At 42.8% G+C, this 16,239-nt stretch overlaps 1 protein-coding gene across 5 annotated transcripts in view; it reads right to left on the bottom strand.

Annotated features, from left to right (window-relative positions):
• The window catches only part of ELP4 (elongator acetyltransferase complex subunit 4), a 345,800-nt gene that overhangs the window by 313,207 nt on the left and 16,354 nt on the right, over window positions 1–16,239 (bottom strand). The window lies entirely within an intron of this gene.

The following is a 16,239-nucleotide window of genomic DNA, read 5'->3' as shown; positions in this document are numbered from 1 at the left end:
GCTGACTGTAAGAGCAGCATGATAAGGAATAATTTAAAAACTAGAAATTAAATTCTTCTGAGGAAAAAGAATGGAGCATCAAGTCTGGCAAAAAACTCAAGTATAATTAGGCATGTAAAAACCCATGTGAAGAGCAACTTGCAAAAGACACAAAAACTAACAGTAAAAAACCATTTTTTAAAATACACCCAAAGCAGGAAACCTGTCAAACAGTAAGGCCACTGGACGAATGAGATGCTAAATGACCAGTCAAAGAAGACAAGGTCACTGCAGAGAAGTTAAATGAATTCTTTGCATCAGGCCTTATCTATACATACAATCTTAGCACTACTCTACACGAAGACCTTAGTCCAAAATAACCCTCCCAAGTTCGAATTAGTAAGCAGTGCCTCCACACTATCAAGCCTGTTATTTCAGAATAATGGGCTGTGGAATTCGAATGCTGTAACTCCTGCTTTTCATCAGGAATAATGCAAATTCCAAATTAGTAATTTCAACATAACGTTAGTGTGGACGCTAAGGTTCCGCTAATTTGAACTAATTGGCTTCCGGAGGCCTCCCGCAGCTGTCAGCTCTGACCAGTCTGGCCACACTCTACTGCTCTCCTCCTCCAGTGGAGCTGTAAAAGTCCTGGGAACAGGGGAAGGGCCTGTCCCATGTGGCCAGCTTCAAGTCCTGTGCAAGCAAGCACCATTGTGAGATGTGAACACCTCCTACACTCCCTTGGATTCTCCAATAGCTGCCAGCACTTCTGCTGCCCAGGGATGCAGAAGAGGTCCAGCCTGGACTTGTATGGCGATCCTGGACTTCATCAAGGTGTGGGGGAGGAGTCTAACCTCCAGGATCTCCACACCAAGAAGAGGAACACCGACATCTATGGAAGGATTGCTGCCAGCCTGGCAGAGAATGGGCACAGCAGGAGCCTGAGCAGTGCAGATTCAAAATAAAAGTGCCGAGCCAGACCTATCACAAGGCGAGGGAGCAGAGTGGACGCTCTGGAGTGGCACCTCACACCTGCCACTATTATGACCAGCTGGATGCCATCCTTGGAGGGTGGCCGGTCACCTCCCCCGCTGTGATCATAGAGTCTAGCCAAGACATGCCTGGCATCAGCCTGCAGGACAGGGCGGTGGAGAAGGAGGAGTAGGCCAGCCAAGCGATGATTCCTAAGAGCCAGGAGCCGCTCATCACTTTGGAGCCAATCCCTGCCTCGCAGGATGTCTCCCAGGCTTTTGATTACCCCAAGGAGGGCACTTCTGATGAGTTCTCTAACTTTCTCTATCGACAAGTGGGGTCAGTCGATTGGCCACAAGGGGCTGAGCACTCCTCTCCTGGTTTACTTGGTGTAGGGGTCACAGAACAGCTTGTTCACATACCTGCAGATGAAGCACCAGTCCAGAGCACTCAGCTCCATGACACTCTCACACAGGAACTCCTTGGTCTTTCTCACAAGGTTCCTGGAGAGACCTGCCTTATCTGGCCTCCGTGATAGGATATCTTCCCACACCAAGCCACCACTAAGTAGTGAGGGTCATGGAACCACACCGCAGTGCCACACATGGCCCAAGATCATGCCTGCACTCAGTCAGCATTCACTCCCGATCAAGTGCAGTGATGTGGAGGACACTGATATTGTGCATGGGAACCTACCAGGAGGAGGAAGAGGAGGGGAACCTATTAACACTCCCTCTGGCAAGTGATGTCTGCTGCTCACAGAGACACCTCACCAACACCCACCCTCTCTCCTCCAGTGGGCAGGGATAGAAGCTCTCTCTCTATGGGATTCCGTGAGCACTGAACCCAGCACGTGCGGGACACAGTAGAAAGCTGGGTGCCCTGTCCGACCCCTTGCACCCACATGTTCCTGGCCTGGCTGGTACCTTCCCATGCCTGCTTGTCCCCTGGCCATGGATGTTGTGATGCTCCCCTGGGATGTCTGTACACCTGCTGAGAAGTGCCTGCTTTCTAGGCAACATATGGCCTTGCTTGAAATACATCACCATTGTGTGAACTGAGGCCTTCGATTTTGGCTCAGAGATTAGGGCTAGGCTTCATGCACAGTGTCTCCTGTGATGACTGGCCTTGTAACTTTTCTTCACAGGTGGGACAGCTGCGAGCTGGGCATGTCCCCCATGTCCCACTCCATCTACCCACCTGACTAGAATCCACAAGTGGAAAAGAACCTGGAATGAGCTCAGGAGGGAGCAGATAGTCTGCCTGCAGTCCCTCAAGCAGGGACTCAAGGCAGAACATAATCAGCCGGTTGCTGACTGGAAGGAGCATTAGGTTAAATGGGAGGACAGAAAGGCTACCTGAGAAGAGCTGGTGTGCCAGCATAACATGTTCTCCACCTTCGCCTCCATGATGGAGCACATGGCATTGTGCATGGATCAGACCACCAGCCACCTTCCCACCCACCTGATGGCTTCCTCTGCAAGAGTTCTCTGGGGGCTGCTGAGGCCACAGAATAGAGGGGAGTTGGGCCATCTAAGGCAGCCGGAGACCAGAGTTTCTGGCCTAGTACGACAGATGGTGTGGGGCACTGGAGGACTCAGTGGCATGGCCAGGACACTGAGTGACAACCCCAAGGGCCCTCTGTGACTGAACCTGTCACAGACCTATTCTTGTGAACTCACCTAGTTTTTCTTTAAACTTGCTGTAATTTTGGATTTCACAACATCTTTGTCAGGGAGTTCCACAAGCATGCCAATTAAGCCTAATACATTAAGAGAAATTGTTTTAAAGTATGTTCCTCACCCCTTTTCTTTGGTTCAGCTAAAATCTTTCAGGATCGAATTGTTCTCTCTGGCTTGGGTCTACAGCTCTAGAGTTCTGATTTCAGGTTTATTCACGTGTATCTTCTTAAAGTGGGGAGGCAATTTCAAAAGCCAGATGGAGACAAAACCCTGATTGCCTTCCATTCCTTAAATACACTTTCCCCATGAAAGGAACCTTTTGTTAGTGTCTCCAGTCCCAGGGGAAAATATCAGATTCAAGACTGAATCCAGTATCAGATGTGTGGTAATGTCTTTCCAGGACTAACCACAGTTTAGGCATAAAGGAAAAACAAAACCATTTACAGACTGTTTCATTGAGCACTGGGCCATTAAGTTTCCAGAGTATCAGTAATAGACAACATTATCACATTTAAAATTGTAAACAGATCCACACTTCATATTTCTAACTTCACATACAAGAGTGATACCTGCAAAGAAATAGAATATACACACTCAGATCATAACTTTAAAAAGTATGTTATATGATATGCATTTTGCCTAAAGCATTTTCAGTTATGCATATTCATAAGCCAATTTTCATAAAGGGGGGCTGTGACAAAGTCCATGAATGACTATTAGCCAAGATGGTGAAGGATGTATCAGGATGTACCTAAGCCTCTGATTGTCAGATGCTGGGACTAGACAGGGGATGGATCACTTGATAACTGAGTTCACAAAAGGTGTGTTTATTCCCTCTAAGCATCTGGCACTGGCCACTGTTGGAAGACAGGGTACTGGGTTAGATGGATCATTGGTCTGTCCCCATATGGCCACACTTATGGATAAGTGTAATAATAAATGTTAAAAGATACACAGGTGAAATATGGTCCATTGAAGTCAATGGCAAATTTTTCATTGACTTTAAAAAGAAAAAAAAAGTCAGAATTTCACACAATATATAAAACAATTCCTTTATTTAAGATTTTTCCTGTATTTTTAGCTAAATGCCCAAGGTGTTTGTGTTTTTTTTGTTTGGTTGGTTTTTTGTAGGAAGGCCCCAGAATTATAGTCCTATATACTCAGAATAGCCTGTTGATTGGCTATTCTGTGAAGTTCCCCCAGCAGAATATACCGTGTGCCTTGGCATCCCTTGACTTCGCCACTGCTGCCTGGTGTCCCTGCCTCTCCTTCTTGTTCACCACCTCCAACACAAGGAAACAGGATGAAGTGACACTCAAACCCTTTGACAGGAAAAAAGTATTTGTGCTCAACTCCTTCTGCTTGGCTACTTCCCCCACATGCAAGTTGAGACTCTGGACTACCCTATGAAACAGAACCTGCAGTACCTTTTAGTTCACGGGAGGAGGCCCAGCCACCAATGTGCCAACTACTGCCTTGTCAGGAGAGGAAGACGACGAAGCCATGGAAGGTCCAGGCTCTAGCTCATGCAGCTGCTGAGGGACAGGGGCAAAGACTGCCAAGGCTAATGACAGGCTCACTTGTAGAGGTCCTATGGGGTGGACCCAAGAGGTGGGCAACTACCTATAGCCCCTGAAGCCCTGGGCTCAGATGCACTGAGGGGGTGGACTTGGATAAGGTTCCATGACCCTAGTGATATGTCCACTGGGTGCAAAACTGCCATTGAGGTGGCCACTAGTTCATGGACCATCCTCGTGGGATTTGGGCAGCACCAGTTCCAATGCTTCCAAAACTCCTGAGGCCACATCCAAAGGCTGGGAAGGTGATATGGAATGGGATAGCTATGGAGGGGCTGAACCAGAGGGCAACATTGGGAGTGCTCACTGCAGAGATCAGGACGCCCTCCAGGAAGCGGACTGGTGTCGGAACCTTGAGTGGCACCAGCACTTGAAACACTTCCATTGTGAGGAGTGGTGCCACAAAGGTGTGCGGTACCAAGAGGACATACTGTGGGATCGGAACTAGTGTTCCAATCCAGCGCCAACCTCTGGCTCTTGGCTACCTGGAAGAGAATCAGCATTATATCAGGGAGCCATGATCAGCTGACTGTTGCTAGTAGAACAATCAGCGCTAGGGAGAGTGGATCTGAGGCCAGATGCCGGCCAACAGGATGGTGACCGGAAACTGGATCCAGATCACGTCCAGGATCAACTGCCCGAGCTTGCCCTCAAATGAGAAAGGCTCCAAGTGGCAGACCAGTGCAAAGACTTACTCAGAGTAGTAATGTGTCACCACTAATTGGACTGGTGGTCCCAGCAACACTAAATTGCTTCTTGATGTGGGTTGGCAAGAAAGAGGAGGCTAGTCAGCCTTTGGGCCATGATTGCATTGAGGCCCGGGTGGCCTCAAAGACATCTGAGATGGAGAAACTGATTACTTCCTCTGTCCGGAGAGTCAGGAAATCCAACAACATAAGATTAGACTGTCGCAGGGCATCGGCGTCAGGTTGGCCATCCTGTGTGGTGCTAGAGATTGAAGATGGTGGTGTGAGTAGAGCTGAAGGCATGCCTTTCCTCTGTTTGTCGATGGGAAAAGCCCCCAGTGGCTACTACTGTGCAATTTTGTATTCCCTCAAGAGCTCTTATCTGAGGAATCAGGAAAGATTTTCAAAAGCAACTAAGAAATCTATGAGTACAAGTCCTATTGAAAATCTTGTGCCCATAAATCCCTTAGGTGCTTTGGAAAATCTTCCCTGACGTGTAAGAGGGCATTATTAGGGTTGGTAAAGAAATACAGGCTGTGTTGCCTTCAATATATAGATGATATCCAACTCTAAGTGTTCATAGTAATCAACTTTAGATGCAGTGGAACTGTCTGCCAGACTTGGATGAGAGAGATTCAACTATCATTTAAGTCAGAAGAGACTAAATCAACATTAGTAGACTCAAAAAGCTAGCAGAAGCATTGGTAAGGATTACATTGGTATCCCTTATGGGTTGCTGCCTTTTATAGTTCAAGTTTGCTTTTTGAGGTCCGATTAGATCTTTGGCTGCTCCTGGAGATACAAGAAAAAAACAATGGCCAAGTGTATCTCTTTCTCGCTCCTACCAGGTGTAGAAGGATGTGTGATTTAAAAAAAAAATCAGACTTTGCTACAATAATGTATGCCTTTGTCACTGTTATCAGGGAGTGCCTCTCACCAGAACATGAGATGAACTGGCTACAATTGGCTTCCATACAGAGTTAAATATGTTGGTTTAAATCTAAAATCCTAACCCTAAAAAACAGAATTACTCAGAAGTAAAGATAATGTCATGGTATAACAATTAACAACATTGAAATACAGTGGGACCTGATTACCTAAGAGAATCTCTCTGTCTCCACATAATGCCAGGCAGTTATGATCAGTGGAGATGATTCAACTAGATTCCCTTCCATCTGAAGGAGAGAAATAGGAATCACTAGCATGACATTCTTCATGAGGGATCTTCAACTATAAAACAGGCTTCTGTCTTTGGTCCACCAGAATCTGGATTTTTTAGTCTCATGGATATGTCACAAAGCCCATCTTTCCTTATGAGGTTTTGGAATAAAAATCGGATGAGTCCCATTGATTTAAGTGGAACCAGGATTTCTCGTGTTTGTGGCTATATGAGCCAATATTACATTTTGTGAAGACAGGTTCTAGTATTATGTATAGTGTGTACGAAATCTCTCTGTGCTATTATTTTTAATTATTTCTTGATCATCAGCAGGGTGTTCCAAATGGTGTAAAACAAACAAAAAAATATAGTCCACTCCCTGAAGAGCCTGAAATCTAAAAATCAGACACTAATCTATGATACACTTATCAATTAAGAACTGGGGATCATTACAGTGCAAAGAATACTAAATTGCTCATATAACTCCAAAACAGCATTCTGCAAAGTAATAAAGAACTTGCAAATTAATTTAAAAAAGATAAAAAATTAACTTGGTGTTATAAAATGTCATCTTAATATTAGGGTTTTTTTTAAGCAACTTACATTGGTTTCTATCATAACAAACTTACAGAAAAATAGGAAACTCAAGTGCCAGAGAAAAATCTCTGCTACAGTACTCAAAGGATTAAGTGAGTTTCAGAAAGCATTTAACAATTCAGGATACATTGTAAAGTCAATGCATCTGTAAGGATCCCTCAGTTCTTCAATTTGCCATATAGAGAACAGTTTTTTATTGATTCATTTCTAGGTCACTAAACTTTTGTTATATTCAAAAGATCTAAAGTGCACTCAGATAGGGTTTTTCTGACACTGTTCATTGTATCCGGGCTTTAATAGTTACATTACTATTCAAAACCATAAGAATACAGCTCTGATTTTTTAAAATTGCTACACTGCAGAAATACCTGTACCGGTACAATTAGTTTCTTTCATGGGAAAAATATTGTTGAAAATTTTCAACAACTTATTTGAAAACAAAAATCATTGTAACAATTAAAAAGTGAAGTGTCCCAAATTATATTTATTATTTTAAAATTTGTATCCACTTCTCTCTTTTTCTGCAAGAACTACCTGTCCTAACAGACTGTGCTGGTGGGGACTGAAACTTCAGTGTGTACTATTCAGATGAAACCCTTAGCATTTAAGGAAGGATCTTTATCTAAATCTTTATGTTTAGCTTTCATTCTAAAAAGTACTCCCATCAGCAGCATTCATTGTGCACCTTATCTGTAGCTGGTAAGGCACACAAGCATAGAAGAATCCTGCAGCTGCAAACTGTTTCTGGGTCCAATCACTACAATTCAGACAACAGTCCACAGTTTCCCCTACTTTCTCCAAACAAAGTGCATTTCCAAAGCTAAGTGGCAGGTGAGTAGCCAGTGAAGTGTAAAACTGAGAAAGATTCTTTACCTAGAAGTTACCCATGTTGTCTACATGGCAAAACCTCTACTGACACTGCAGTTTAGGAAAGCAGATAACTAGTTTATCATCATCATTATTTTCTGGTCTTCTCTCACAGTAGCACTTTAGGTTCCAAAACAGCTGACAGGAAAATATAGCTATCAATATACAGTAATATTCAGTGTAGGGCCATGCTGAAACCAGAGAATAAGGAACTAATTCCCAATTCTTACTCTGTGCTTGCGGTAGACTCAGAGGGCACATCACCACTGCAAGGCAAAAGTCAAATTAAGATACACAACTTCAGCTATGTCTATTGAGTAGCAGAAATCAAATAGCTTAATTCAGCTTTTGGAACTGTCTACATAGCAGGAAGCCAAAGGAAGAACACTCTTCCTTTGACTTTCCTTACTCCTCGTGAAATGAGGGTTATAGCAGTTGGAGTAAGAAGTCCTCCAGCTCGCCATTATTTTGAAATAATGGCTTGCTGTGTAGACATGCATTTTGGTATTTCAAAATAACATCAGTTATTCCAAAATAATGCTGCTGTGCAGACGTACCCAGAGAGTGCGTTATAGAAGTCTTATTCCTCTTTTGCAGAAGTTGGCTATATTTACCACTCCGGGTACACCTTGCTGGCTGATTCACACTATTAATATTAAGAGGAAGCTACTAGCTCTTGGGATGCCCATGCAAGATGTTATGTAGAAGCTACCAGAGAATAATAGAAGACCCATTAGAAGAGAAATCAAATATGCCCACTGGGCATTAGCTGTAGTATATTTTAATGTAGCTACAACTTTATTTACATGGTAGGGGCAAGATCCCTAATGGAACTATACTGATTTACACCAACTGAGGATGCAGATAAAAGAACACTAGTAAAAGAGTAAGTAAAGCTGTATACAATTGATACAATTTATTCTTCTGAGAGAGGGCAAGGTACAATATTAGAGGGGAAAAAACCCCAAATCCCAACAAACCATTGTATAAATCATATTTATAGTGACCCTTTTTAAATGGCATAAGGACCTGTGATGGGGCGAGCAGGCCCCACACTGACGGACAGGGGGGAGCCCAGGCCCAGCTGGCGGAGAAAGTCCCGACCCTCCGACCCTACTGGGCATGCTCCCAGAAGAGGCCGGATATAAAAGCAGAGGGAGCCTCCCAGTCAGGGAGACTGCAGGGTGAGGGAGAGACCAGGCTGGGCTAGTGTTTCTTCAGCAGCTGGGACCAGAGTCACTGCCCGTGCCTGACCCTGACACCGAGAAAGCAGCTGCCGACACAGGGAGGCAGGAGTGCGCCCCCAACCCCAGCAGGTACTGCCTCGGAGGCAAATGGGCCCCAGGGGAATCGGGGCGTGGTAGGAAGCAGCCCAGGGCAAAGGATACAAAGTTTGGCTTAGCGTGTATCGGCCGGATTTCCTGCCTAAAGGGCCGTGGGCTGGTACCCGGTGGAGAGGGAGGGCCTGGGTCCCCCTACTAGCTATTCCCCCTGCTGTGGATAATCAAACCCCGGGCCAGGAGAGGCTTCTCGGAGTGGCCAGGCCTCTAGTACCGTATGTGCCCTGATAGAGGGACCTGGACTTTTGTGTTGGGACTTTGGGTACCATATATACCCTAATAGAGGGACCTGGACTTTTGGGACTTTGGGTACTGTATAGGTCCGGAAAGAGGGGCCCAGACCGAGACACGGGCCAGTAGAAGGGGGCCGCAACCCCCGTCAGGGGCGTACCCCGACAGGACCCTTGAAAACTTCCAGAAGATAATGAGTAATGTAGTTATTTAAAAAGCAGAAAGCTATCTGGCAGAAAAACTGCAGCAATACAAATACCACTTTTTGTAGAAAAGTCTAGACAGGTTGCCCTAAAGCTGTCAAAAATTGTCATTGCTCATCATAGTTCATCAGTATCTTTACAGACAATACTAAGGTGAGTTCTTCTTTAGTTACAAAACATCTCACCAAAACTGCTGCAGGTTATGAGATATGATTGTTTTAATCATCTTCAGTATCTGAAATTCCATTTAAAGATATTTTACTTATGTCCTCAGTTACTAAGCTTGAGGGAATTTAGTCTGTGTCACTTGCATTTAATTAGTACATGCCACAGTACTAGAGTTGCAAACGTGTGTTACAATATTTGGCATTCGGCCATTCTGCAGGAAGGTGAATTTTGACATGTTGTATTTTGTATAATTCTATTTGGCAAATCACTGATTTGTACCTCTCCAGAGATTACCTTTTAAAACTTTTTAAAAGGTGATAAAGTCAATTATATTGACAAGTGAAAAGTACCCTTATCAGTCAGGTTAAATTGCATATCTAACAAAAATAATAGTAGCTAATTAAAGTAGCTGAAACTGCTTCAAGGCTTAGAATGTACAAGTATAGTCCTGCCTATAACAAAATACATGTGATGGTTTAACTTTTTTTAACCTGACCTCGGTTACCGAACAAAACCCTCTGATATGGTAACCTTTGAAACTTTCAACTATCAGTGACCTCGAGAAAATGCAAAACCAACAACAAAAACCAACAAAAGCTTCTTTAAAGTGTGTAAGAATGTGTGTGATTCTATTCCGATTTACACGGAGTGTGCACCACTGCGTCAACTCCTTCGAACAACAGTACATAATAGTGACAACTATAAGTGAACTTAATACTGTCTTTAGAATAGTACTATCTTTAGAAAAAAGGCTTATACTATGATCAAGGTCCACATTTTAAAAATTAAAGGACACATTTCTGTGGGGTTTTTTTAAGTTTGGACACTTAAAATGTATGCTGATGTTATTACTTTAAGCTCCTGATTCAGAAGTAACAAGTACATACTTCTTGAAGTACATGATTTTTTCCAGCAATGTAGCATTCCGAATGAGTTTAACATGAAATCTGAACAAATGTTAATATTCACTTTCAGCAAAGGGATAGTTTCAATAATGTCTTTTCTACTCATCACTTTATTCCAAAAACTGTTCACAACACTGATTCCATTGGACTTTTTATTTCTGGTAAACACAGAGTAAATTTTACATGGTATAGGAAAACATCTCGGACAACTAAAATAAGCTTTACAAAATCAAATGTTTTGACTAATGAAATAGGAAATTAAAGGGGTCCCAAAAGAAGTTCCTAGAATACTGGAACATCAGATGAAAAATTAGTACACATGGTCAATTGAAGCATGGTAAAAGAAGAGATCACATAAACGGAATTCTCTTTGTTATTTTAACAGTAAAACAAGATGATCTCTGCTATGAAGTAGCACTGCTAGAAAACTCAATTTTAAATATATACATACTGTATGCCAAATAATGTTTTATAAGATTGTCCAGCAACCTGTATTATTGCATCTCTAGAAAACCATAATAATTAAGACAAACATTTTAATACCCTGAATCTACTATTACTTGGTTAAATTAACCAGGATAATGGGTGTCAAATAATGAAGATGAGCATTTAATTTGCAAAGGGAGCTAATCTTAGAATAATGCAATTTATCCTTGCCTTAGAGAATGTTAAAAAAAGAATTTAACCTTTTTACTACACATGGAGTACAAAGCTGAAGGATCCTTGTAGGAGGTTTAACACTGACAGCTTCAATCCTGTGAAATATAAAGCTTGCCTAGACTAATCTCATGACAGGATTTTACTGTTTTTCTGTATTATTGATGTGCCATTCTAACAATCCATTACACTACTATGCTAACTTTAAAACCAGTTTTTAAGACCTACTGAGTAGAAACACATGAGAAAATATAGTTGTTTCTTGAATGTCTTTTGTATAACATTTTCTTTAGAATTGTTTTAAACTTCTAATTTAGAATAGATTTGTTTTTAAGTCTAAAACGTTAGAATTGGGTTTTTAAATCAATTTTCTCTCGCGCTTCCAGGTATTACATTTATGCTATGCTTGCTATGCATTCAGAGAAAGACATGGGATGAAATCTTAGCTCTAGTAAAGTCAATGTAAATTTTGCTGTGGAATTCACTCATCTTTTTCTTCAGCTGATCTGATCAGATGCCTTCTCACATCTTTTAATACGGAGGTGTCCAACATGCTAGCCACATGCGGCTATTTGGCCGGGTCAGTGTGACTAGTTTGCTATAGCAGTAACTACTACTGCTTCAGAACTGGTTGGACACTTCAGCTTTAGTAGCTTCTCATTTTACCACATCAAGTGCAAGAGCCTCAACTTCATAGAATCATAGGACTGGAAGGGACCTCAAGAGGTCATTGAGTCCAGCCCCCTGCCCTCAAGGCAGGACCAAGCTCTGTCTACACCATCCTTGACAGATGTCTATCTAACCTGTTCTTAAATATCTCCAGAGAGGGAGATTCCACCACCTCCCTTGGCAATTTATTCCAATATTTGACCATCCTGACAGTTAGGAATTTTTTCCTAATGTCCAATCTAAACCTCCCTTGCTGCACTTTAAGCCCATTACTCCTTGTCCTGTCCTCAGAAACCAAGAGGAACAAATTTTCTCCTTCCTCCTTGTGACACCCTTTTAGATATTTGAAAACCGCTATCATGTTCCCCCTTAATCTTCTTTTTTCCAAACTAAACAAGCCCAGTTCATGAAGCCTGGCTTCATAGGTCATGTTCTCTAAACCTTTAATCATTCTTGTCGCTCTTCTCTGTACCCTTTCCAATTTCTCCACATCTTTCTTGAAATGTGGTGCCCAGAACTGGACACAGTACTCTAGCTGAGGCCTAACTAGTGCAGAGTAGAGCGGCAGAATGACTACACGAGTTTTGCTTACAACACACCTGTTGATACAACCTAGAATCATATTTTCTTTTTTTGCAACAGCATCACACTGTTGACTCATATTCAACTTGTGGTCCAGTATGACCCCTAGATCACTTTCCGCCATGCTCCTTCCTAGACAGTCGCTTCCCATCTTGTATGTATGGAACTGATTGTTCCTTCCTAAGTGGAGCACTTTGCATTTCTCTTTATTAAACCTCATCCTGTTTACCTCTGACCATTTCTCTTAACTTGCTAAGGTCATTTTGAATTATGTCCCTATCCTCCAAAGAAGTTGCAACCCCACCCAGTTTGGTATCATCTGCAAACTTAATAAGCGTACTCTCTATCCCAATATCTACATCATTGATGAAGATATTGAACAGTACGGGTCCCAAAACAGACCCTTGAGGAACTCCACTTGTTATCCCTTTCCAGCAGGATTTAGAACCGTTAACAACAACTCTCTGACTACGGTTATCCAGCCAATTATGCACCCACCTTATCATGGCCCTATCTAAGTTTTTAAGTCCTACATAATTTTTTTTCTTGTCTACATTTTTGCTCTCCTTTCTTCCCACTTTCTCAGTTCATTTACTATTTCCAATCCTTAATGCCCCTTTCATTTACTTTTCCCATTCTTCTGCCTGCTTTCTGAATGACCATTTTGCTTGGAATGGCTTGTTACCTCACCCCCAAAAGCCTTCTGTCTCCTCCTGCAAAACCTTCTGTAGAATCCATTTCCCACACACTGCCAAAATTCTTTTAAAACTAATCATATTGTTGTTTTCACACCCCAACATGGCAGAAATATCACCTAGCAATTGTGTTCTTCCTAGATTGTAATATCTTTAGGTTGAGGATCTTGTCTTATTACTACTTCTGTACAGTGCATGTACTTGTAGAACTATAATGATAAGTTTCAGTGTCTTCAGATATAACATACTGTAATGGGCAGTGGAAGACCTAACATTAAAAAGATATTGACCTTCATTATGTATCTGATATTATTAACTGCCCTTTTTAATTACTCAGTACAGTTCTCAGACATCTTTCTGTTCTTTTTTGGGTTTCTATAATACTAGTAATCTCAGCACGATATTCCACAGGATTTCCGCCCTCTTCTGTCCGTATACCTATTTCTATTGTTTATCCCATTTCCAAATTCACATTTGAGTTGGAATATCAATTGAAAATCAACATCTGCTTAAGAGTCATCACTTCCCTAGCCTTCTGCCTGCCTTAGTTTGATCAACTACTAAAGGTGGAATATGTTTTTTATCCACTCAACACATGAAAAGCCAAACTAAGTGCACTTCAAGCTTCCTATCCTACTTGGACTTTAAATGAAGGATGTTAACTAGCCATTAATTTACTAGTCGACTAGTTGATGGAATTTCCAGCGACTACTCGACTAGTCGATGGGCACTTCTGCATTCCTCCTTTGAAATGCAGAAGAGCCCCTGCTGGGAATGCGGAACTTTGTGTGCAGCCTGGGGCCAGCAGGAAGTCCTGCTGACTCCAGGCGTGCCAGCTTTGAAATGTACAAAAGTCCCTAGCGGGGCTCTTCTGCATTTCAAAGCGGAAGCGCCCTCATGGAGCCCAGGGTCAGCAGGGGACTCAGAGTCTCCCGCTGACCGGGGGCTCTGTGCTGCACTGCTGATTTGAAATGCTATGTGGAGCCCGGGGTCAGCTGGGGATTTAGCCGGTCCCAGGCTCCGCCAGCATTTCAGCAGAACCTGGTATCAGCTGGGGAGTCCCCAGCTGATCCCGGGCTCCGCATGGCACTGCAGCTTGGAAACACCAAGGCGGTGTTTCAAAGGAGCAGTGTCACACAGCTGAGCTGGGGATCAGCTGTGTGGCACTGCTGCTTTGAAGTACTCCCTCTCCCCCCTCTCCCTTTGCCACCTCTATCTGATAGAGGGAGCAAGGGGGGAGGAATTGACTAGTCAACTGACTATCCGAAAAACATTTGCTTCCATCAACTAATCAACTAGCCCTTAACATCCTTACTTTAAATCTCTAGGTAGAAAATTGCAGATATGAAACCCAGACTCTTAAAACTTTAGTGTAGCTATATAATGAGAATGAAATGCTTTCCATTCCAACAATAACTTGGGAAGTTGTTAAAACAAGAGCTATTAAAGGCAGACATTTTAAATTAATAACTCTAAATAACTTGCATTCAATAGTTTTAAAAGATATGGTTAGAAGCTCTCTGAATTGCTAATTATGATATTTAGTAAGTCCTGGAACCCTGGAGACACTCCATGAAACTGGATGAAAGTTAATGTGCCAATATTTAAAGAGGGTAAACAGGACAACATCGGTAAATACAGTCCTATTAGTCTGATGTCATTCCCAAGGAAAACATAATGATTGATACAGGACTTGATTGATGAAGAATTCATGGAAGGTAATAATTAAAACCAATCCTCATGGGGTTTTATGGATAAAATATCCCGTCAAACTAACTGGCTATCTATTTTATGACATTACAAATTTAGTTGATAAAAACAGCAGCATTGAGGTAATTGACTTATATAAGGCATTTCACTTAATACCATGTGGCATTTGGATTAAGAAATCAACATGGCACATGTAAAATGGATTAAAAATAAATCAAAATGTAATAATAAAAGGGGAATCATGAATGAATGAATTTCCAGGGGAGTCGTTCAGGGATTGGTTTTTAGTCTTCACTATTTAACATTTTTACCAATGACCTCAAACAAAGTCATTACTAGATGATACAAACAATGTGGGAATAGCAAATAACTGAAAGGACAGGTCACAGAATAACCTGGATCACTTAGTTACCTGGAAGTAAGCAATGTGTTTTAATGTAGCAAAATGTGAAGTCAAATTTAGGACAAAATACTGGTCCGACTCACAGGAGAGAGGACTCTATTCTGAGAAACAGTGACTCTGAAAAAGAATTGGCGGCCAAGGTGGATAATCCACTGAACACGAGTTCCTACTATAACGCTTTCAACAAAAGGGCAACTGCAATCCCAAACTCTTTAAGCAGAGTAATATCAAGTAGGACTAGGGAGGTTATAACATCCATGTATTTGAGACTGGGGCAACTGCTAAAGGAATACAGTGTCCAGTGTTGGTATTTACAATTCAAGAAGGATGTTGATGAACTGGAGATAGTTTAAAGAGCCACAAGAATGCTTAAAGAATTGGAAAACAAGTCTTTTAGACTCAAGGCGCTGAAACTGGTTAGTTTAACAAAAAGGTTAATGGATGCCTTGATCACAGTCTACACAGGAGGAACATGAGCCAAAGGCTGAAAGTTGGGGTGCAAAGGATCTTGGAGGGAGTTATGAGCTGGTGCAGGAGGGGGTGCAGGAGTTTGGGTAGTGACCTAGAGGAGGTATACAGGAGGGAATGCAAGGGAGGAAGTTGTGACCTGGGACAGGAGATTAGGATGCGGGGTTTGAGAGGGTATTGGTACAGGAGAGGATTCTGACCTGCAAGAGGGGATTGCAGGGTCTGGAAGGCGGTTGTGACCTGAGGCAGGGGTGGAGGAGGGTTGTGACTGGAGGAAGGGAATTGGAGTGCAGGGTCTAGAAGGGGATACGAGTACAGAGGGTTTGGGTTTTGTGGAGTAGGGCTGTAAGAGGGGAGGCAGAAGGTTGGGAGGAGAGGCCGGAGTGCCAGAGGCAGGCTCTAGTTGGGAGGTTCTTACCAGGGTGGCTCCCAACCAGCAGCCCAGCAGATCCCACAGTTAGGCTACCTGCCTTCTGCATGGGCTGCAGGTGCCATGTGCTGCTCTCAATGCTGCAAGTTTCAAGAGAAGGGTACTTCGAAAATGGCCTGTCCTGCACACAGCGTGGCCAGTTTCTGGTGCAGGAACCGTATGCAAAGCCTCTCCCCTTTCCTCCGGGGCTCACAGCACTCACAGAAGCACGTGGCCCCTGCAGACAGCTGCTCTGAGTAGCCTGTAGAGCTGGGGC

The sequence above is a fragment of the Pelodiscus sinensis genome, chromosome 4 (genome assembly GCF_049634645.1).
Source record: "Pelodiscus sinensis isolate JC-2024 chromosome 4, ASM4963464v1, whole genome shotgun sequence".
Taxonomy (NCBI): domain Eukaryota; kingdom Metazoa; phylum Chordata; order Testudines; family Trionychidae; genus Pelodiscus; species Pelodiscus sinensis.
This window is presented reverse-complemented; position numbering and strand designations above follow the sequence as displayed.